The sequence below is a fragment of the Pipistrellus kuhlii genome, unplaced genomic scaffold, assembly GCF_014108245.1.
Source record: "Pipistrellus kuhlii isolate mPipKuh1 unplaced genomic scaffold, mPipKuh1.p scaffold_m20_p_16, whole genome shotgun sequence".
NCBI lineage: Eukaryota > Metazoa > Chordata > Mammalia > Chiroptera > Vespertilionidae > Pipistrellus > Pipistrellus kuhlii.
The window spans coordinates 15735679-15759298 of record NW_023425471.1 but is presented as its reverse complement, the minus strand read 5'-3'; the positions used below and the strand labels follow the sequence as shown (position 1 = coordinate 15759298).

Below are 23620 nucleotides of genomic sequence, written 5' to 3'. Positions count from 1 at the left end.
TTATTTGCATTTTAATAGGGTAAAAAGCCATAAACCTGAGGAATGGCTCTCTGGTAGTAGAAAGTCAACTGTAATCTCTGAGCTGTGAGGAAAGAACTTTGAAGGGCCGTGTGCACACCATTCAAAGCATATCACACAGGTACCCACTTCCAAAAAAGTCAGGCTTAAAGAAACACATACTCCTGAAGACACTCATCTACCCACTTAAAGGGAGCCAGCCCTAGAACTCACCAATTTTTTGGATACTCATGCGAAGTATCAATATATGCTTAAAAGCCCTGTTTACAGATATCAAAAATTACCAATGTGTTTTAAGAGGTAGTTGAAAAATAGGACAGTGAGACTGAAGACTAGATAGAGATTTTTTAATGTTGTTCTTTTGAAAATTATAAAAGTAATATATACTCCTGAAATAAATTTTGGAAAGCAAAGAGTACAAACAGGGCAAGAAAATTATTATTAAAATGTAGTTTATAAACTGTCTTTCTCTTGGTGTGTGTGTGTGTGTGTGTGTGTGTGTGTGTGTGTTTGTGTGTTCAGATTCTGATTTTTTTCTTTGGAAACATAATATATAAAGATTTTTAAAAGACATATTATAGTTTTATGTCCAGAATTCCCCTCTTAGAACTATAATAAAATATTTTTGTGTGTTTAAATATTCCTGACAGTAATTTTTTGAATGGCTGAATAGTAGTCCCTTTTGTGGCTATACTAGATTTACTAAGGCAATTCTGAATCACTCAATGTTAAGCATGTTAAGCTTGTTTCAAATTTTTCATTAGTATAGCCAAAATTGTGACTACCATTATTTGTCCACCTTTATAAATACCTCACATTTTTCCTACAAGATAAATGCCTCAAAATGGGCCCTGGCCAGATGGCTCATTTGTTTGGAGCATCACCCTATACACCACAAATGGCAAGATCAGTTCCAGGTCAGGGCACATACATAGGTTATAAGTCCCATCCCCAGTAGGGGTCCATAGGAGAGGCAACTGATCAAAGTTTCTCTCTCACATCAATCTTTCTTTTCTCTTCTTTTCTCCTCTCCTCTCCTCTCCCCTCCCCTCCCCTCCCCTCCCCTCCCCTCCCCTCCCCTCCCCTCCCCTCCCCTCTCTCTCTCTCTCTCCCTCTCCCCTTTTCTCTCTCTCAAAATCAATAATTTAAAAATGCCTCAATATTAAAGAATGTTTACATTGATAAGGTTTTTTATCTGTATTACCAAATGACCTCCAGAAAGTGACACCAGATTTTGGGTGCACCATCAAAACCATATTTGAGGCATAACACCTCTGAAACCACTTATCAGCTATTAAATTGTGGTTCTATAAAAGAAAAAAAACAGCTTCCCCTCAGCAAATAAAAATATGTTTGAAACAATACCACTGAGGTCATAATAAATGAGTTTGAATTTATATATGTCTAGTTATTTGCTTCCAGATTCCTAGAAATAATAATAGGGTGATTTCTGAGGTTTAGAAATTACAAAGAAAAGAAAAATAAAGATGATCTATTAACTGCATCCCCTGCCCCCACAAATATGCTCACTGTCTTTCTCTCTTTTTATTATTTCTCTCTTTTCATTCTATTCTGTGTGTATGTCATACATGCATGCGCGCGTGCGCATACACACACGCACACACAACTCTGATAATTACATTACCATCTGTCTTTGTTTTTATCAGTAGAGAGAGGCAACCTTTAACTAAAGAAAAGTATTCACTGTTTCTCCTTGGTGGCCCAATCTCTGCTTGTTAGGGAAGTCATTTCTTTTATCTTAGATCTGAGAAAAAATGAGAAGAGAAAAGCATTGTAAAACATGACCCTTATCCATTGATAGACACTAGTTTGCCTTTAATTTTAGCTTTAATAATCTACCACTTCTAATTGACTTCTGCATCTTAAACCAAGAAAAAAAAGAGAAATTATAACTGTGACTTTTTAATTTTTTATTATTTTAAAATATTATTATATAATACATATTATACATATATGTAATACATATTATATATGATATATTAGAATGTATGTAATTGGAAGATACAGTGTCAGTCTCTTCATATATCAATGACCAAGAAAGTACTGTAGTTAGCATTGGCACATGAGTCTGAAAATTGTCCATCTCTTGTTATTTTCAAGAATTTGAGAACTTTAAAAAGAATATTAAGATCTTTTTTCTGGCCATGCTCTCAATTATTTGGGCTTCTGTTAGAAATTTTACTTTTCCCATCAAGAAGGATAACTATAGATGTGGATGAAGGAAGAAATTCTTCTATAACAGTAAAAAGAACTTATAGTTGTAACATTTTATAAGTTCTAGAATTCCCTAAAGGAGCATTTCCAAGCCAAGTTCCTGAGAATAGTAATGTTTGGTATTATCTTAACTCTCCCTTGAAAAAATTGTTAATACATGTAAAGCCCTTAGAACAAGTGCCTAGTATATAGTAAGTGCTATGCAAGTGTTTGCTATTATCATCAGTATTACTGTCATTATTACTAACCAATTCAATAGCATAAGTTAGTATTATAGTCAAACTAGATGTGAAATTACCATTCATTCTCTTGCATTTAATTTTCAGGATAAGTAGTTTCTCCTTTTCTGAAGATGCTTTCCGTCAATCTAATAAAAAATAGTGTTTTGTACATTATAAGATCTCAATGGCTATTTGTGTAACTAATGAATAAATGAATAATTAATAGGTAGACCCTAATCTCTGTAAGGATAGGATGCTTTTACTCTTTTTGACAGTTACATTCTCTAGTTTCTCACATGGTATCTGGTACTTGGTAGATGTTCAATAAAATCATTTTCAGAATGAACTATGTCTTTTACCCAAAAGAAGAGGTAAATTTTCTCCTGACATTGATAATACACAGTGGCACGATATTAACATAGTGACTATCACACAATATACACTCAATAAATAGTCACTTTTTATGTTACTTCTCAGCGAGGACTAATAGCATCCATAACTTTACATGGCCCCTTTTTTAAATTCTACTGTGCCATGTAATAAATATATTAAGGGGGAAAGCTGACTTGAAAATACAAATGATCACAACTATATTAGAAAATAAAATAGAAATGACAGAAAGGTACACAAAAAGAAGAGACTAAAAGTATATATCAAAATGCAAACAGCCATTGTGTTTTTCTTTTAACTTTTGCAGAGTTTTGGTAATAAGCATGTATTACTTTTATAATGGAAAAAAAGCAATAAAGGAAAAAACGAAATTTTATTCTCAAGCTTTTAACCCAGTGACCTCTTGCAATATCAAACTCTAACGATTGGCTATGGAACTCTGTAAGACGAATTTCCTTTTTACTATTTGTTCTGAATTTAAAAGCTGTGAGTTTTATTGAATGATTGTCTGGTTTTCAGATTATAATTTTCTGTAAAAAGAAAGAACTGATCAGTCCTGCAGGCTCTATAATCGGAACTGCCTTCATCAGATTCCTGGTTAACTCTTTGTTTTGTTAAAGCAGCCCAAAGCATTTATAGTGTTTCCTTGCTACATGGGCTAAAAAGTCTGTTGGCATCTTGAAAGTTGCCAAACTTTCATCCCACTCCCCCAACTCACACACTTAATAAAAAAAAATAGCGGGGGGGGGGGGGCTTTAAGCACATCTGATAGTTGCTGGCATTTTACTTAATGGTACTCTAATCTATTCTACTTCCTTGGGAGATGATGGATGAATTTGAAATGTGAGTGGGCCAATAATTTAAAGCCTCAGATTGGCTTAAAGAAGCCATCATGATAAAATTCAGCAAGAAGTTTGCAAGTATGATGTGAGATGATTTTCAACCTAAAGCTCTCCATAAGGTAAAATCTCAGGGCAAAATAATTGGGCCAGTTTCTTCAGTCACGGGCTATCCTCGGTGTTGGAAATTTGGGACAAATGCCATCTAATCTATCAGTGATTCTGGTAATGCCTCCATAAATTCAAAGATAGCCTTTCAGATCCCACAAAAAGCCATCACAGTGATAATAATTATCCTCTTTTCTCAAAACCTATTTCTATTACCCCAAGCCCATATTTATATTCCCCAATAAGACCTTAGATTTATTTGCTTTAGGTTATCCTCAGTAAGAAAATTTTGTATTGTTGGTCCTATATGTCTGTTTATTTGAGCAAGTAAGGAAACTTAGGAAAGTTCTCAGTTTTTGTGGTGGGAATTTGTGCATCAGAACTGGCTCATACTGGCTTGAGAGAGCCAGTTGTCAAATAAAGAATTGTGAGCCAGTTGTTAAACCAATCTTTGGTAGCTTGAAGTCAGCCATATGGGAGTTTATCCCACAAAAATTGGCAAATACTGCAATTCAAGACTTTTTTTTTCTTTTTTGTATAGCTGCCTTACCAGAACACTGCCAAATTTATTTTTCAGATCAGCCAAGTCCCTGGAGATAAAGCTCAGGATCCAAATATCTACCTGCCTTAGATAGGATGACCGCAGGTCCTGATTACTCTGGGATGTTCTTGGGTTTAGCCCTGAAATACTCATGTCCCAGGAAACTTCCTCAGTCCTAGGCATACAATGATGGTTGGTCACCCTAGACTCAGGTAAAGTTCTGTGGAAATAGAGCCCTAGACAAAGATTCTTGTACAAGTAACTTATCAGGAGAGCAGCTCTTACGTGAAGGAGAATAAAGGAAGCAGGATAAGGTAGAGGGAATGCTGGTCAGGAAGTCAAGTGAGGAGGTAAAGACTAACTTCAGCCTGATCCCATAGGGAGCCCTGGAACACGCATTGTACCATGGAGTTGGCCGCATGTTTAGGCAAGGGAGCTGGGATTTTGCTTCCCCAGGCCAATCAATTATTGGCTATGGATTTCTGGGGAGTAGAGGACTGCAAGGCAGTTCCCATTTTATTGAGGAAGGTTTTCTGGAGACCAGAACAATGAGCTCATACCAGCCGACATTCACAGTGGCTGGAGATGAGTGTGAGCATGGAGGAAAAAGGATCTAAGTGAGACATTAATAACATTAACCTCTCACAGATTTTATGAAGCTGCTTTGGTACCCCATACATAATCTGGCTTTAAAGCTAAGGGGTGACATTAGTTTGATCACTAACCACCACTCCTTCATCATTGACCTGCATGGAAATTAATCCAGTAGCATGGCACAGATGAAACAAATGCCTATTTGTTTCTTATTTCATCTTCCTCGTTATGGCAGTCCTCTGGACCTCATGGGGACCTATTGCAGGGAGACCAGCACCACAATTCTAAATCAGTTTCATGGAACATGGGCACTATTTTAGTAGAATGCTGGCTCTGAAAGGTACATTTTTACACTTCCAAGAAAATAAGGGCATTTGTGAGTTTGGCCTAGAGTAGCTTTTTGTCATCTGTCTCAAAATATAAAGCTTTGCACAACATAAATGGGGAATCACATCCCTATGGGCAAAAAATCATTACTTTCGTTTTCCATTTGGATGTTTTCCATTTTCAGAGCACAACCAGTTTGGGATTACAAAACACTTTTTGGTGAGAACTTTGAATTGAGGACAAAAGGCATTTTTGTTTTTCTGTAGACTTAGATGAACTCTTCCTGGTTTAAAAAACCATTCTCTTGGGCTCTTTAAATATACTTTCAGATATCAGCAATGACACTCATCTTGATTTCAGTCTACTGCAAATACTGCCTTGTTATGTGATATGTCACCTTAAAGCTGTAAGGAACAGTAGGAATAGGCTTAGGTGATGAGGGGTATTTTAAGGATACCTGGTAACATAAGAAAGGACAGGGAACAATAGTCACCATGATGCCTATGCTTGCTTCTCTCTGTATATGCCTCTGCTACTATAGACTTCAAACTGTCAGAGTATAATAGCTGCTCTCTCCTCTCTACTTTATGACTTCTACTACTTCTACATACTCCTGTTTTCTTCTTTATATCTCTGATTTTTTTTCACTTCCACAACTTACTACCATCTACATTTCTCTCTGTGTATTATAATCAAATTCTCCAAGAAAGAGCATCTGACCAGCTATTTCTTATCTGTTTCAAATTTAAGGCCACCTCATAGGACACAAACTAGGCTGTAAAGCAGGTTTTCTTGACCTGGACACAATTGACATTTGGGGTCAGATAATTCTTTGTTGTGGGATATGTCCTATGCATTTTAGGATGTTTAGCAACACCCTTGGCTTCTACTTATTACCTGCCAGTAGCAACCCCCTCCCTCAGTTGTGACAAACAAAAAATGTCTTCAGACATTGTCAAATAGCCCCTGGAGGGTAAAATTGTCTATGGTAGAGAACCATTCCTGTATACCAACCCCTGGACAAGATGTATCCATGGCAATGGAACACTAAGTAGAATGACCTGTGTCTGAGGAATGATCTGAGACTACTTTTTCTACCCTCCCCATCCTCTTTAATGAAAATTAGTGTCCTCAGCAGACAACCTTTAGCTGTCTTTCCCTTCAGAAATTGTCTTGGTAGCCCCACTCAAGATCACTCCACTTCCACTGGCAACTCCTACTCAGTGAAGGAGTACCAAGTCCTGTCCATTTGGGCCCATCTCAGGAGACCTCTAACATTCTAGCTCAAGAGCTCCTGTGGGATTGACTGACTATCACTGGGCCTTCATCCCAGCTTGCCTTCCCCCTATTTCCATTCCTGCTTCCTTCTCCCTTCCACGGGTGTTGATCCCAAGGACACATCTGACTAAATATCCTGCTCTTTAAATTTGGTCCTAGCCGAAACCGGTTTGGCTCAGTGGATAGAGCGTTGGCCTGCAGACTGGAAGGTCCCAGGTTCGATTCCAGTCAAGGGCATGTACCTTGGTTGCAGGCACATCCCCAGTAGGGGGTGTTCAAGAGGCAACTGGTCGATGTTTCTCTCTCATCGATGTTTCTAACTCTCTACCCCTCTCTCTTCCTCTCTGTAAAAAATCAATAAAATATATTTTTTTTAAAAAAATTTTGGTCCTAGAACCTGCTTCCTAAGGAACCCAATCTGTGAGGGAGCAATGTAACTGACAGTCATTTAGAAGCATCTGAGAAAAACGCATTCTAGTCACTGGATAATTTGTTTTACTCTTGCTTTCATAATGAGTTTGATGATTTTGTCCAGTATATGTAGTGATGATCATTAAGGTTTCTGACCTTATGATCTCCATTAATGAGTAAGGACTTTTAGGACAGCATAAAATTATTTCATCCTCTTGCTTTACTTCTTAAGATCAGTAGCACACATACCAACAACAGGCAAGAATTAGAATGTAGAAAGAGAAAAAAAAACAAAACAAAAAAAACACACACCACAATCAGAAGGAAGGATAGTCGGTAAAATACCATAAAAGAAAATGGGTTGGAATGTGAGCACCATAAGGGTAAGGGGCATGCATTGCTCTTTTTTATTTTTTATTTAATGCATCTAACACATTGCAGATAAATGCAGAATATGCCTTGATTAAATGAATAACTGGGCACTCTAAAGGTTATTCTCACTCTAATACAATAGGAAACAACTTTCTCTAGTGCCTAGTCTCATACCCTGAAAAAGTTATGAGCTTCACTTCATTTTCAGCCAGCTAATAATTGGTTCATTCTGTCTGTCACTCAGCAAATATCTACTCAATGAACAATATAAGTAAGATTCTGTTCTAGGTGCTAGGAAAACAGCAGTAAATAAAAGAAAATCTTCTGTCATGAGATTAATTTTAATAAGAGAGAACAATTAGGTCATGGTAAGTTTGATAAAGCAAGCTAGAGGTAATTACTAAAAAGAATATTCTTTAAATAAGGCAATCATCATGTTGACATTTGAGTAGAGAATTATGGGAGCAAGCCAGGAAGATGGGAGCAATGGGTTCCAGATAGAGAAAATAGTACATGCAAAGGCCCTGAGACGGGAGCATGGCAGAGAGGGATTGAGGACCAATAAGAAGGCTAATGTGACTGAAGCCAAGGAAGCAAGATGATGAATAATAGGTCATTGAGCAATCAAGAGCCTGGCCAAGTAGGGCCTTATTAACTATGGTTAAAAGCCTTTGGAATTAGTTCTTGAAAAGAAAGGAAGAGTTATGAGGGTTCTGTTCTAAGAAGTCTCATATGACAAACTATGTCTATTAGCATTCATTCATTAATGTATTTATTGACCAAAGCTAGGCCCTTAGAATAAGAAAATGAGAAAGAAAGAATCCTGGCCTTGGGATACTCAAATTCAAACCAAAAGAGATAGACATATAAAAAAAATCATGTCCTTTCATAGTTCTGGTAAATAGTAGGAATAGAATGGAAAGAGTAATTGATTCTACAGTGAAAGAAATTAGATGTTCTATACAAACTAGTATTAATGCACATTGTCACTAAGGCTACGTGCAAATCCAAGGTAGAAGGCATTTCATCTGATAGAAATCTGGCAAAGACTGCTTCTGATTGCTTGGCCCTTGATTTCACTTAGCAAGAGTCACAAGAAGTATTGGTGATGAGGATCAGGTTCTTCCTTCTACTTAGTCATTCTTATATGATAAATATCCAGTTTTATCCAGCTCATTTGTGGTGAAAGTTAAGGACAGAAGGAATTTATTTTCAAAAGGTAAAAAGTGAGAGTTCACATTGTGGAACTTGACCTAGGCCAGCTATCAGGAGAAAGTGAATGATTCAATAGACTTGGCCCAGGAGGTCTGGAGCAGACACATCTATTCGAGGTTTCAGGGGAAGAGAGAAAGTATAAAACCACTTCAGTTATTCCTAGAGCCCAATACAAAAACTCATCAGAAACTTTTTCTAAAATAAAAGACAACAAGGCTTACGTTTTAAACAGAACACATCAGATAATTCCTCTAACATGAACCAACCACACTATTTTAAATAAAGAGTACATTTGGTAATGTGAGATTTAATTTAAAAATCAGAACTAAATTTAGAAATTAAAACATATTGTTTTGTTTCTTTCTAAAAATTCTTAGCTATTCATTTTGAAATCCTGAGCAATCTATACTAATAAAACAATAATGTGCTAATTAGACCTGGAGACCTTCCAAAAACCTTCCTGATGTCCTTCTGGACGAAGCCGGGGCTTTGGCCAGCCTACAAACCACCCCCAAATGGCCCTCAGTCCCTTGTCCAGGCCTGCCATGCCCCCCGATGGGCACCTCCACCCCGATGAGGGCATGGCTGGCCTATAAACCATCCCAGGCCCCTCACCCAGGCCAGCCTAACCCTCCAAAGGGCCCCCAACCCTGATCTGGGACCCCCTTCAAGGCAGACCAGCCAGCCCCCACCCATGAACCAGGCCTCTATCTATAATAGACTGGGAGACCTTTCAGATGTCCTTCCAGACAAAGCCATGGTGGTGGGGCCAAGGCAGAGGAAGTTAGGGGTGATCAGGCCAGGAGGGGAGGGCAGTTGGGGGTGATCAGGCCAGCAATGGGGGAAAGTTGGGGTAAGCAGGCTGGCGGGGTGGGGCAGTTGGGGGCGATCAGGTCAATGGGGTGGCAGTTGGGGGGGGAGCAGTCTGGCAGAGGGGGGCAGTTTGGGGGTGATCAGGCTGGCAAGGGGGGCAGTAGGAGGCAAGAAAGCTGGGGGGAGCTGTTGGAGGGGAGTAGGCTGGCAGGCCAAGTGGTTAGGGGCAGTTAGGCAGGCAGGCAGATGAGCAGTTAGGAACCAGCAGTCCCAGATTGCATGAGGGATGTCCTACTGCTGGCTTAGGCCTGATGGCACAGGGATCCCACAGGGATCAGGCTTAAACCGGCAGTTGGACATTCCCCAAGGAGTCCCAGATTGTAGAGGGTGCAGGCTGGGCTGAGAGACACACCCCAATGCACAAATGCCATGTACTGGGCCACTTGTACTACTATAAGAGGATAAAACACAATTGATTCATACTTGACAGCAGCATTAGAATGCTAAAGGAAGATCTGTCTCCTCTCATGTTCTACACTGAGAACTACATAAAATTTTTAAGAATCAGAGAATAGCTGGCTGGAAAAGGAATTATTTACTAGCATTTTTTATAGTAGTTTCCAAAAATATTTTTGTTGATTTTTAGAGAGAAAGGAAGGGAGAGAGAGAAACATCAATGTGAGAGCAAAACAATGGTTGTCTACCTCCTGCACACCCACTACCAGATATCAAGCCCAAAACCTGGGGTTGTGTCATGACCAGGAATCAAATAGGCAACCTCTTGGTGCAAAACCCACACTAGCCAGAGTTTTGGTAGTAGTTTAATTGCTTTAGGTCAGTAGTTAGCAAACTGCTGCTCGTGAGCCACATGCAGCTCGCAAGCCGTGGTTTGCCGCTTTGTTGACTAATGAGTTTGCGAACCACTAACCTAGACTCCCAATTCCAATAATTACAGCTTGTTGTTGTTCCTTGTGATTAAGCCCCTATCCCAGTGGTTGGCAAACTCATTAGTCAACAGAGCAGCAAACTGTGGCTCGTGAGCCACATGTGGTTTGCGAGCTGCAGTTTGCCAACCACTGCTTTAGGTAGTGGTTTTTAATAGTCAGTTTAACCCTACAACCATAGAGTCTCTCTCATTTGCCTGGTTCACCTGAGATTCCTCACACTATCAGTAAGTTAGTCAATGAAATGAATATCCTGCTAACTTACCACATTAATGATGACAATAATAGGGGTAGGACTAAGAATACAGAAAACATTGAGCACTTTTTGCTTTTAACACTGAGGGAGCATTTTACATGGAATAACCTGTGAATCCTTACAACAACCCTATAAAATAAGGATTGTTATTATCTCCATTTCACAGAAGAGAAAACTGAGGCTGACAAGTTTAATAACTTCTAGAGCAGTGGTTCTCAACCTTTCTAATGCCACAACCCTTTAATATAGTTCCTCATGTTGTGGTGACCCCCAACCATAAAATTATTTTCATTGCTACTTCATAACTGTAAGTTTGCTACTGTGAGTGAATCATAATGTACATATCTGTGTTTTCCTATGGTCTTAGGCTCTACAGCAGGGTTCTCAGCCTATGGGTTGTGACTCACAGGTTGAAAACCGCTAGCAGGGTCACCTAAGACCATCGGAAAACACAGATTATGATTCATAACAGTAGCAAAATTACAGTTATGAAGTAGCAACAAAAATAATTTTATGGTTGGGGGGGTCACCACAACATGAGGAACTGTATGTATTAAAGGGTCGCGACATTAGGAAGGTTGAGAACCACTGTTCTAGAGGATTGCCACTATCACTCTATCTTCTCTCTCCCTCTCTCCTATATTAAAGTAAAAAGCTTCTTTTCTTATGCTTATGGATCTAGAGGTCAACTAGAGTTTAGGTAATCTAGATAAAGTTTGATAAAGATTGACTGGGAATCTCTGCCTCAGGCTGCAGGTTGGTTGGGTTTGGTTCCAGGCTGCAAACTTAGTTCAGAGACTGTATCTAAATGTGTTGGGTTTTAAAGACCACGCGATCAGAGGCCACTTGGGACATGTGCTCATGGCAGATCACTAAAGCATAAGTGGACAAGCCTCTGTTCATGTCACGTCTGCAAAAACCTCATTGGCCAAAGCAAGCCACATGGTCAAGCCAAAGGTCAAGGTCTGGGAAGCACACTGCCCACCATGAAACTATGGCTAAGATATAGATGTTTAATTCTTTGACAATGGTGTAAAGTATTGGGACCAAAATTCCATCTCTCCCACACTCTTATTCCTGTTGCCATATCCTTCACTCTTTCTGACTCCTATCTTGCTTTCTAAATAAATGTACATCCCATCTATAGTCATTTGGTTTTTAATATCCGAGTTGCTCCCTACCGTCTCAAGTTTCAAATTTTACTTTCCTTGAAATTTCCCTGGTGCCCAATACAATACCTTTCACACAGAGAGCATTCAGCAAATGGTGTTTACCTGCCGTCTTTTAAAATCACATCTAGAGAGACACTAAAGGCACCTGGCAATATTGCACTGACTTGTTAGTAACCCGACTTAACCCAAACAGCCTGAAGATTGCAGCCACTTTTACCTGGAGGAAAATTCAATGGTAATGGTCAGCCAGTTCTTTTCAAAATTATTCAGAAATTCCACAAGCATAATTCAGTCACAGCCCTATTTCTATAGACACCTATTCTCATCCACCTGTCTTCTTTCATAACGTTCTAAATAGCCACAATAAGGTTCTTAGAATTTTGTGTAAGTCAGTTTGAAGGAGCATTTCTTTCATGAGTAATGCGACCAAATATTGTTTATTACACTTGTGGGACTGTGCAGGCAGCAGCACAGAGTAGTAGATATAGTGTTTATCTCTGCAACTCAGTCACCTTGCCAAGTAGTTTAGTATGAATTCTTGACTTCCCCTGATCAAATGTAAGCCTGATATGCTACATGACTTGACAATCCACTGACAAATCCAATGGTGTGGTACAGATGGTCCCTAATTTACAATGGTTCAACTTGTGCATTTTCTACTTTATGGTGGTGGGAAAGTAATATACATTCAGTAGAAATCTTACTTTGAATTTTGAGTTATGATCTTTTCCAAGGCTGGTGATATGTGGCATGATACTCTGTAGTGATGCTAGGCAGTGGGAAGGAGCCATAGCTCCCAGTCACCTGTTTGATCATGGGGGGGGGCGGGACAAAAAACCACATAATACTCTACAGTGTATTATGTTGCCAGTGATTTGGGGGTATTGTGTTTTGTGTTTTCACATTCCGTTATGCCTACAAAATGTTCATCTGTGCCTCCTGCTTCTTGTGAGAAGAGGAAGGCAATTATTAATGAGATGAAACTCAAGATAAATTGCCCAACTATAGGCTAATTTAAGTGTTCCGAGCATGTTTAAGGTAGACCAGGCTAAGCTAAATAAGTTAGGTGTATTATAGTAAACGCATTTTTTACTTTGGCTATTTTAAACGTACAATGGGTTTATGGGATCGTAACCCCATCGTAAGTGGAGGAGCATCTGTATTCTGTTCTCCATGTGTGATGGTCTCAGAGCTTAGTGTTATCTATCTGACAGCTCATATAATATTTACAGGTTGTTATTTGTGAGGAATTTTAGTTAGCCATAAAGATTTTCACAGCTATGGCAGACATTGGAGGTCTCATTCATCACTCCTGTGACCTTCCCCTCTGAATGTAGCCCATCTGTCTCTGCTGTTGAAATCTTTATGGAAAAATCTCCCTATGTTTGAAAGTTTAGTAAGTGATCTTAAAGTTTTTATTGAATCTTTACTTTTGATATATAGTATAGACATATAAAGCACTATTCTTATTTTAATGTTTTGAAAAGTGTTAAATTTAACTTGGCCTTTCAGTTAAATGACAGAAAATGTAATCTTGCTGTAGGAACTATATGCATCACATCAAAAGGAAATAAAAATAATACAGAAAGCAATTGAACCCCTGGCCAGTGTGGCTCAGTGGTTGAGCATTGTCCCATGCACCAAGAGGTCGCCAATTTGATTCCCAGTCAGGGCACATGCCTGGGTTGCAGGCTCAATCTCCAGTAGGGGGTCATGAAGGAGGCAGCTGATCAATGTTTTTCTCTCATAGACGTCTCTTTCCCTAGCTCTCTGTAATCAATAAAAAGACATTTTTAAAGTAATTGCAATGGAGAAATACGATATATACATACCTATATGTCAGCATTAATAATGACATAAAAACTTAAACACTGTATTATAATCTTAATCATGACCTTAGGAAGTAAAAAAAAAAAAAAAAAAAAAAAAAAAAAAAAAAAAAAAAAAAGAAGAGGCAGAAATAAGTTTTTCATGTAATTTACTATTATAAAGAGGACCAGAAGCAAATTCCATAAATAAATTATTTGAATGGGCTGGTTTACAGAACAGGAAAGAGGGAATGGCTAACCTTAGATGTTCTCCTTTCATTGACAACTTCTCAAATGGTTGGTTAGGACCCAATTCTACTATTTTCTCTCTGTCTACCCCCTCCTTCAATTTTTGTGGTCTGATTAGGTCTTTAACACTCTTGTGAAATTGCCCTGTTGAGGAAACCAGGGATCTTGTGGCCAAATACATCTTCCTTTTTTAGAGCCTTAGTCCTTTGGAACCCATTGGCATTCATACCTCACCATCTGTCTGTCCTTGTGTTTATTGTACTTCATTGTAGTTTCTGTGTTGTTTTTGATGGCTTTTCTATTGCCACCACCTTTTTAGGGCAGTCCCTAGGGTATAGCTCTCTTTTAACAGCCTTCTTTCCTTAAACAGTCTATCTGTTTTCTTTTTTTGTGCGAGAACAAATCTATTTTATTTATTTACTCTTCAATAAGTTTAAATCTCTGTGGGGTACAGCATCACACAAATTCTGTGTCCAGTAGCCTTAGCAGGAAGGTTTCTTTGGAATTTGACTCAAACCATGCCACTATTTCAATAAGCATGAGTAACCTTTCCCCAGATTACTCTGGTTTTGTTCACTTTGCCACCAGGAGTCATTGTCTGGTTCTTTGATTTGGACACATAAGCACATCTCTTGCCTAGATAGAAACTCAGTTTCATCTCAAACATAAACACCTTCAATTTTAGGAAGATCATGTGTTCCTTCTGGTTCCAGAGACTCCAGTTACAGCCACACAAATGGCCTTGGACCACAGCCTTCCACATATATTTGTTGTTATAGAAGTTCTGTTCCCAGCAGTCTCCACCGGCTTCAAGATGGTGGAAAAAACAAGAGTATATCCATTTTCATAGCTTCAGCTATCATCTAGTATTTAAGGTCTTGTCCTTTTACTTGGGTTTAAGTGAAAGACCCTCATTTCAAATATTTTAACCTAAAAATATAATTTATCTGAAATTTACCTTATAGCTATTTTTTTTCTGCCAGTGAAATTCCCAACTGCCTAATAACTAAACCTTAGAAGTTTAGAGTATGTGATTTCACACTTGCACTGGGTAATTCTCAAAATCCACTCTCCTACCTCTAATCCATTGTATATAATGTCACAAGAACAATGTGTTTTTTTTTAAATATATATTTTTATTGATTTCAGAAAGGAAGGGAGAGGGAGGGAGAGATAGAAACATCAATGATGAGAGAGAATCACTGAGCGGCTGCCTCCTGCACTGGGGATCGAGCCTGCAGCCCAGGTATGTGCTCTGACCATGATCTCCTGGAAGAACAATCTTTTTATCTTTTCATTATCATAGTCCTCTGATTATAAAACAGTCGGTGTCCCTCTATTTCACATTGTATCAAATATGAACTAATCTGTTCATCATTTATGCTGAGGAATAGTGAACAGATGGTCTACCAACAATGAAGGATCTCTTCAGTAGATACCATTTGCTTAGGCAGTCAGAGATGTATAAAGAAGTACCATAAGCCCAGGCAATTAGATGGTATTGAAAGGCATTTCTTTCTGTCACACTTTATACTATACATATGTGGTACATTAATATGTATAGTATAAAGTAGCCTGGTCAGTGTGGTTCAGTGGTTGAGCCTTGACCCATGAATCAGAAGGTCACAGGTTCAATTCCTGGTCAGGGCACATGCCCAGGTGGTGAGCTCAATCCCCAGTAGAGGGCGTGCAGGAGGCAGCTGATTGATGATTCTCTCTCATCATTGATATTTCTATTACTCTCTCCCTCTCACTTCCTCTCTCTGAAATCAATATATTCATTTTTTTTTTTTAAATAGTAGTTAGGAGTGGATCTAAAAGTTGAAGACAATTGCTCAGGTGAAGCAGAGAGATTGATTCTAGGATTACCATCATTCAAACAATATCCCATAGTTATGTGATTATGGACATTATGTGTATGGCAATTAACATATTGCAAAGCAGTTTCATATATACTTTTTCACTTTATCCTGACACTATTTTGGGAAGGGAGATATCATTATCCCCATTTTTATGTAAGAAAAAGAAGGCTCACAGAGAAGATAAGACTTTCTTAAGTTCATGTAGTAAAGATGGAGTCAGGATTCAAATCCAGTTCTGAAACTGTGTTCCGGACACTTTCCACTTGTTCCAGATACCCCTCAAGACACTGAGTTGAGCTTTGAGGTAGAAATGCAATGTACTGAGTGCCTTTCTGAACTCAAAAAGTTTACTATCTATTATCAAAGAGGCACATTTCAAATAATCCACTGTATCAAGCAGTATATCTAACGTACCTTGAGAATTATGCCAAGCGCCATTTACCTGTGGAAAATTGATTTTTCTCTTTCCATCTGGAACAACAAAGAAATACTCCTCCTGGTAGGAGTGTAATTGTATAAAATGCCCTTAAAATGTTCATAGCCTTTCATCAAATAATTATACCTCAATGAATTTTGCTTAAGAAAATTAACAAAAATGCATGCAGAGATTTATCTACAAAAATGTTCACTGAAGCTTACTTATAACAGTGGAAACTGGAAACAACTGATTTCTTCAAGAAATTATGGTACATCCACCAATGGAATGCTGTTCAGCCATTTTAAATGTGAGCCATAGATGCATTGGGTGAGTGGAAGTAGTTCAATGAGAAGCAGGTTTGGTTGTATGTAACAGAAAACTAAGCAAGGACTTGCACAAAGTAAAACATCTTTTTCTAGCCATTGAAGTCTGCTCACCAGCTCAAGGGGCCAGCAACAATACCAGATAGTTAATGACATGCCTCCAAACTCCAATAGTATCTCTCAAGCAATAGTAAATAAATAATCCAGTTCCCTTTCCCCTGGGAGTGTGGGGGAGGGAGGTACGGGAAGAAACATAATTCTAAAGTGTATTCTCAGCTGCACTGAGCCCAAAACTGTACCCAAAACAATAATTCATCTTTTATCAATTTTTCTCCCTTTCCTGTCTTACTACCTGATCCTCTACCAGTGCTTCCTTGAATTACTGCTCAAATTACTCGTACCCACATCCTTGTCTCCATGACTGCTTCTGAGGGATTGCAACCAAGATGGCTTTCATTCTCCTGGTTTCTAAAGCTCCAACCATTCTCACATCCATGTTCCAGGCAGGAAAAATGATGGGAATGAACAAAAGCTACCTCTCAATTGAGTCAAACCATTTTAATATACTTTGCCCCTCCACATGCCCTCTTCACACTTCCCTGCCTTGCTTTGGGCCTTGAGAGGTTGTCCTGTTTGGGCTGCATGAGTGGGATCTCCAGGCCCCTTGCTTCGAGTTGGGCTCAGCCAATTGATACCTGTGGTAGGAGACAGTCACATGACCTCTTCACCAGTACATATGAATATTTGTTCATTTGGGAGAGACCAGGGTCTCACTTGCTCTCCCCTATTTATCTCTCCCGACCATTCCTAGTCCTCCTCTTCTGATGATTCTCTTTCCTTGCTCCTCAGACCTAGGGTGGTAATGGATCCCTATGTTGTTAAGATTATCTCTTGTGATTCTCCACTCCCTGTACAGACCTTTGTGGCCAGCCCTTTTACTTAACTCTATTCAACTTACCCAATTTGAATGTGACATCTGTTTCCAGCCAGGACTCTCACTGGTACACTACCATTATAATATACTAGAGGCCCGATGTTCAAAAATTCCTGCACTTGGGGGGAGAGAAGGTCCCCTCAGTCTGGCCTGCACCCTCTCACAATCTGAGACTCCTTGGGTAGGGTCCCTAGGCCTGGCCTGAGATCAGGGCTTTCCTTTTCCGGGCTGCAGGCAGCTGCCTCATCCCCTCTGCAGGCAGCACTGCCCCCGCCTCCCCTGCCACAGGTATCCTTTCTCTGCAGGCCACAGGCTGGGGTGCAATGGCTTAGCTGGCCTGTGCCTACCTCTTTATTTGCTGGGTGGGGGGAGGCAAGCCTTGTGAGGGGCCATCTGCCTACCTGATCACCCCTAACCACTGGTCTGCCTACTGATCACCCCTAACCACTGGTCTGCCTACTGATCACCCCTAACCACACTAACTGCCTGCCAGATTGCCCCTAACCACTTGCTTATGGCAGGGCCAGCCCAAAGAGGGGCAGTCTGCCTACCTGATCTCCCTAACCACTTGCCTGCCTACCTGATCACCCCTAACAGCTGGTCTACCTACCTGATCACCCCTAATCACTCTACCTGCCTGCCTGATTGCCCTTAATGCTTGCTTGGGGGCAGGGCCAGCCATCTGCCTACCTGATCTTCCCTAAGGGCTTGCCTGCCTACCTGATCACCCCTAACTGCTGGTCTGCCTATATGATCACCCCTAACTCCTCTGCCTGCCTGCTTGATTGCCCTTTACCACTTATTTGGGGGCAGGGCCAGCACTGACTTCCTGTTGGTCAGCCTCCTGTCATTACTATTCATTATGACCAGAGTTTTTATATATTAGGATGCTCATCTAAAACCTGACCTCATTAAATAATAATGTCCTTGAGGGCATGAAAACTCTTCCTTCAGCACACCACACCCTACTCCCCCCCTACCTGCAAATATCTAGCACAGGAAAATACATATAATGTGTGTTCAGTAGATACCAGTTGATTGATTTTAATGCAGAAATGTTAGATGTGCTCATTGGAAAACATCCCCAGAGACTAAAACGAAATGCAAAATAGCAGGAACTAAGTCTGTTGTATTTACTGCATTAGCACCAGCACTTTGCACAGTGCCTAATGCATAATAGGTATTCTACAAAAATGTGTTGCATAATGAGCGAAGTGATGTTAGGCATTGTTTTGTTTCTTTAGGGACTGAAGCTCTGTGTTTGTCTTTCAGATGAAAATCAGTCTCATCTTAGTTCTTTGGAAATAGCCTCTCTGAACTGACCAGATTATTTAACTTAGACATCTAGAACAGGACCAGTGATGGAGATTACAGATCACAGAGAGACAGATTTTTACCAGAATAAAAGAAAGCTGTTGCTAATCATCACTAAAGCCATAGGCTAGGGGTGTCGAACTCAATCAGAGAAGGGGCCAAAATCTAAAATCCAGCCTAAATCTCGGGCCGAATGGTTTACTGAACAGTCATAAACTGTCATTGTGATGGAAACGCAGTGGAGTGCAGTGATAACAGCGCGGTGCGGGCCACATTGCAAGGCCTGGCGGGACGGATTTGGCCCACGGGCCTTGTGTTTGACACATGTGCCATAGGCAATTTAAAAGAACCCCTTTGAGATCTGGTGACATTGAAGTTGTTCAAACAGCTTCTGTAAAATAATTTGGTGAATTTGATGAAAATGATGCAGAGGATACATTTAGATAACAGATATAGTATAAAGAACTTTAACTATATGGCATTACAATTAATCCCTTTTAAGATGTATTTATTTACAGAGTTGGCAAATATTTATAGACTACCTGTTACATACCACACATGATAAAGTACAAAGACTAGACAGATCTGGATGTATTATTTGTTAGCTGCATATGACCTGGGCTAGTTTACTGACCATTTCTGAGCCTTAATGTCTTCATGTGTAATATTGGAATCACATGACCTCATAGGGTGTTTGAGGGGTTACATTAAGAAGTATACAGTGCTGAGCACCTAGTAGACATGCAACATGTTATTTTCTGTTTCCTGAATCATCTGACTTCGGTTTGAGTAATAACAAAAATTAGGCTCTAATACTTATTGACTTAGGACCTTATACGTGCTACTCCATGTGATCTTAATTGCCTCATTATCTGCAAAATTAAAATAATACCTCAAATAAGCTACTTGAGATCATGTTTCTAGTACATAAGAGTTTTCCTATCTCCTCCCCCAACACCTCTTCTAGATCAAGTATTCTCAATGGGAATGATATTACCCCCAAGGGAATGAAAATTCTTTCCTGGAGAACAAAAAAAAAATTACTCTTTTTATGTAAAACACAGATGCATACAATATATAACCAGATAAATATTACTACCTATAGTATTAAAATTTCATGAAGGGAATAGAGATATTAGGAAACAATGTCTTAAAAGTACCTAGATGTGGCCAAAACCGATTTGGCTCAGTGGATAGTCAGCCTGCGGACTGAAAGGTCCCGGGTTCAATTCCTGCCAAGGGCACATACCTTGGTTGTGGGCGGTGTGGGAGGTGTGCATGAGGCAACTGATCAATGTTTCTCTCTCATCGATGTTTCTAACTCTCTATTCTTCTCAATTCCTCTCTGTAAAAAAATCAACTATAAATAAATATATATATATATATATATATATATATATATATATATATATATATATATATATAAATGGAGGAAAAAGTGCCAAAAGGTCATTGCTTTAGAGTAGATGTCTTTGATAGCATATGTCCATTAAACTATTACTAGAATTTGTACACTTTTGAGGATCTAGGCACCAGTGGCCAGTCAATCCTTCCTAATACCTTTTTCTTTCTTTTTTCTTTTAAAAATATTTTATTGATTTTTTACAGAGAGGAAGGGAGATAGAGAGTTAGAAACAATGATGAGAGAGAAACTGATCAGCTGCCTCCTGCACACCTCCCACTGGGGATGTGCCCACAACCAAGGTACGTGCTCTTGACTGGAATTGAACCCGGGACCCTTCAGTCCGCAGGCCGACGCTCTTTCCACTAAGCTAAACCGGATTTGGCTCTAACACCTTTTTCTTAACCCCATAGATGAGGTTTCTATTTTGTGTCCAATGAATGATATATTTTTTATTTTCATAATCTGCCTCCACTTCTTTTGACCCAACTATGTTATCAAACTTCAAACCCACCAAATATAAGAAAAGTAGAAAGATTAATGCCTGTATGTGGGTCTGAATTCCATAGAGTGCTGTCTTGGCACAGTTTGAATAACATTAGCATTCTTTTTAATTTTCTGGTTAGGCCCCTGTGTCGATTAAAATATGGCTTAACACCAGGGTGCATCGTTTGGCACATTCTGTTCATCATGCATTAAAACTGGTTGAAATAAGAACTTCTAAACAAAGCCTGGCCTGTGTTTGTGTTTTTCAAAAACACATTGGGCACAATATTGGATCCTGTCACCTCAAGGGAAGAAAAGCATTTGAAGGTAGAATTGCTACCCTTTCTTGCTCTTAATAACAAACTGCACGAGGGAAACTCAGAGGTTGGTTTTAGAATAAATAAGCTCAGTGCAGTTTACTATTTAAATCCGGTAGACAATACCCCCATGGTGCTGGTGACCTATAAGGATGAATGATTTTTACACTCAAGAATCAGAATCACAAAGCTACATTCAAATTACATGCAGTGGTTATAGAAATATCTCTATAAGAAAATACGAAAGGATATGACAGTCTCACATAAAACTATTTGCCAATAAATCTGCGATTGATGGGCTAATAAATATGGACACATCAGGCAAAGGATGTGTGTGCCTATTACCTAGGCTCCCTTTGTGAAGGATGACAAGCCTCCACTGCCACACTGAGATAAGAAACAGCTGTTGTTGGAGTGGCCACTCCTGCAAGAAATTAAATGATAATTCTGGGACACACTTATGAGAGTTACCATATATTTGATCAACTCTGAATATGGGCAAGACTAGAATTATCTGGCTGCCCCAAGCAAAATTGCCTGACAACTCTTAACAATTTCTTGTGAAGGAGCACTGAATCTAATCACGTGGAACCACCCTCTTGATTGTATATTTCTAAAGCAAGCAGTTCCGGTGTGTGTGTCTGTGGTGGTGATGAGCCTAGGGATGAATAGGGAAAGGCCATTGTTTATTTATTTATTTTTGGATTGAGAACTTTTAGTATAAAATTTTAAAGTTCCAAATGATGACTGCAAGGCAGTTACTTAGGTACATATATAAACTGTGAGTCAAATAGAAAAAAAAAATTTCAGCACAAAAAGTTCACTGAGTCTCACCGTTGGGTATATTTGATAGCAACACATAAAGGCAAAGCTTTTTAAAACATAACATTTTTATGTATAATTTATATACTTCATAAAATTTTAACAATTATGAACTCTATTTGTAAAAGCTTAAAAATTCATATTGATCTGGAACTTATAATATTTTAGAACATCTTTTAAAATCTTTTCAACTATTTAGTTCAAGTGCTCTGATTACTGCTCTAGGGTGTTTGTTTGGGGAGGGGAAGTTTTGGGGTTTGTTTTTGTTTTGTTTTGTTTTGTTTTGTTTTTTGCTTTTAATATTTAAAATGCTGAGTCAACTATAGATACTCAATGTAGATCTAGCCATTAGCTCAGCTGGGCAGCACTGCTTTCTTGTTAGATTTTCTTGTACTGCCAGAGGACATACCCAACATCTCTTGAGTCAGAAACACTTTCTGGATTATCAGAATAATAAATAACTGGAAATGATCAGTTCTTTATCAGAACTGGAAATTATACTTTCTGGATTATCAGAATAATAAGAACTGGAAAGGGATAATGAAAGCAATTGTGGGGCCCAGCCCTTATGGACCTTTAAGAAAAGAATAACTGCTGAAACTGGTTTGGCTCAGTGGATAGAGCATCAGCCTGCGGACTGAAGGGTCCCAGGTTCGATTCTGGTCAAGGGCACATTCCTTGGTTGCGGGCACATCCCCAGTAGGGGGTGTGCAAGAGGCAGCTGATCGATGATTCTCTTTCATCAATGTTTCTAACTCTCTATCCCTCTCTCTTCCTCTCTGTAAAAGATCAATAAAATATATTTTTTTAAAAAGAAAAACTGATCTTTTTTATCAGATTAGGTATGCATAGGCTTAGTAATACCTCCAGTGATGGCTGACCTAAAGATTCTGGAGTTCTCTTCTTTTCATGATGCTGTTGCTTTTTGGAGCTTTTTTGTATTAAGATATACTTGACATACAACATTATATTAGTTTCAGATGACCAACCTAATGATTTGATATTTGTGTATATTGCAAAATGGTAACCACAATAAGTCTAGTTAACATCCATTACCATTATGATGCTGTCCTTTTAAGAAGAAGGTATGCTGAGCATCTGGATCTATGATTCTGCCTCTCTACCATGTTTCCTCCTAGAGAGGACTTGGGTTATTAGGTTTCCATAACACCAGACTCTGCCCAGTTACATCAAGTCCAGTCTAAATTCTCAAACCTGGTCTTATTTACTCTATTAATTAATCTGGGTAAGAGATCTGAGACCTAGAAAAGAAAAACAGACAAGAATGGGGAAGAGAATGAGAAAGACAGAGAGGAGGAGAATAGAAAAAGGACACAGAGAGAGATTGAAGGCAAGGGTCTACTTCAAAACAGCAGATTAATGTCTTTTTCCTCTTATAAAAAAAACCTGCCTGCCGAAATGAAAAGGACTAATTAGCAGCTAAATACAAATCCATGCTCTGTATCTTTTTAATGACATTTCACCAAGGTACAAAGCAGCATATCTGGTTGAAGGTTGGATGATTTGATCCTTCTATTACTCAATATAAAGTAAAGAATGTGTAGTTTCATTACCCTTAAATTGTCTGACAGTAGGTGAAGTTAACTTATATCAGAAGCTGTTCTTTCATATTATACAGTTTAGTCAAGGATATATTAGCTTTGATGTTTTGTTACATCTCAGTACACTGTGGAGTGGATTTACTATGAAACTAATTTAGAAGGAGCTTTTCATCAAAGGAAATAATGGTCAGCGTCAGCTGTGCTTTAAATTATAAGCATGATGGAAATTCAGGAAAAAATCGGCATATACATAAAATTGCTAGATGTTAATAAGAATGATTATTATTCTCATCTAGTCCTGATGATATTGTATGTCTCCCAAACCCCAGTTTCTTAAAATTCTATTCAGGAGGAAGATTTTATTGTTGAAGAATGTTATAGTACATCTA

At 38.9% G+C, this 23620-nt stretch overlaps 1 protein-coding gene across 6 annotated transcripts in view; it reads left to right on the top strand.

Annotated features, from left to right (window-relative positions):
* The window catches only part of DMD (dystrophin), a 1962662-nt gene that overhangs the window by 1714555 nt on the left and 224487 nt on the right, over positions 1 to 23620 (top strand). The gene's annotated exons all lie outside the window — the stretch shown is intronic.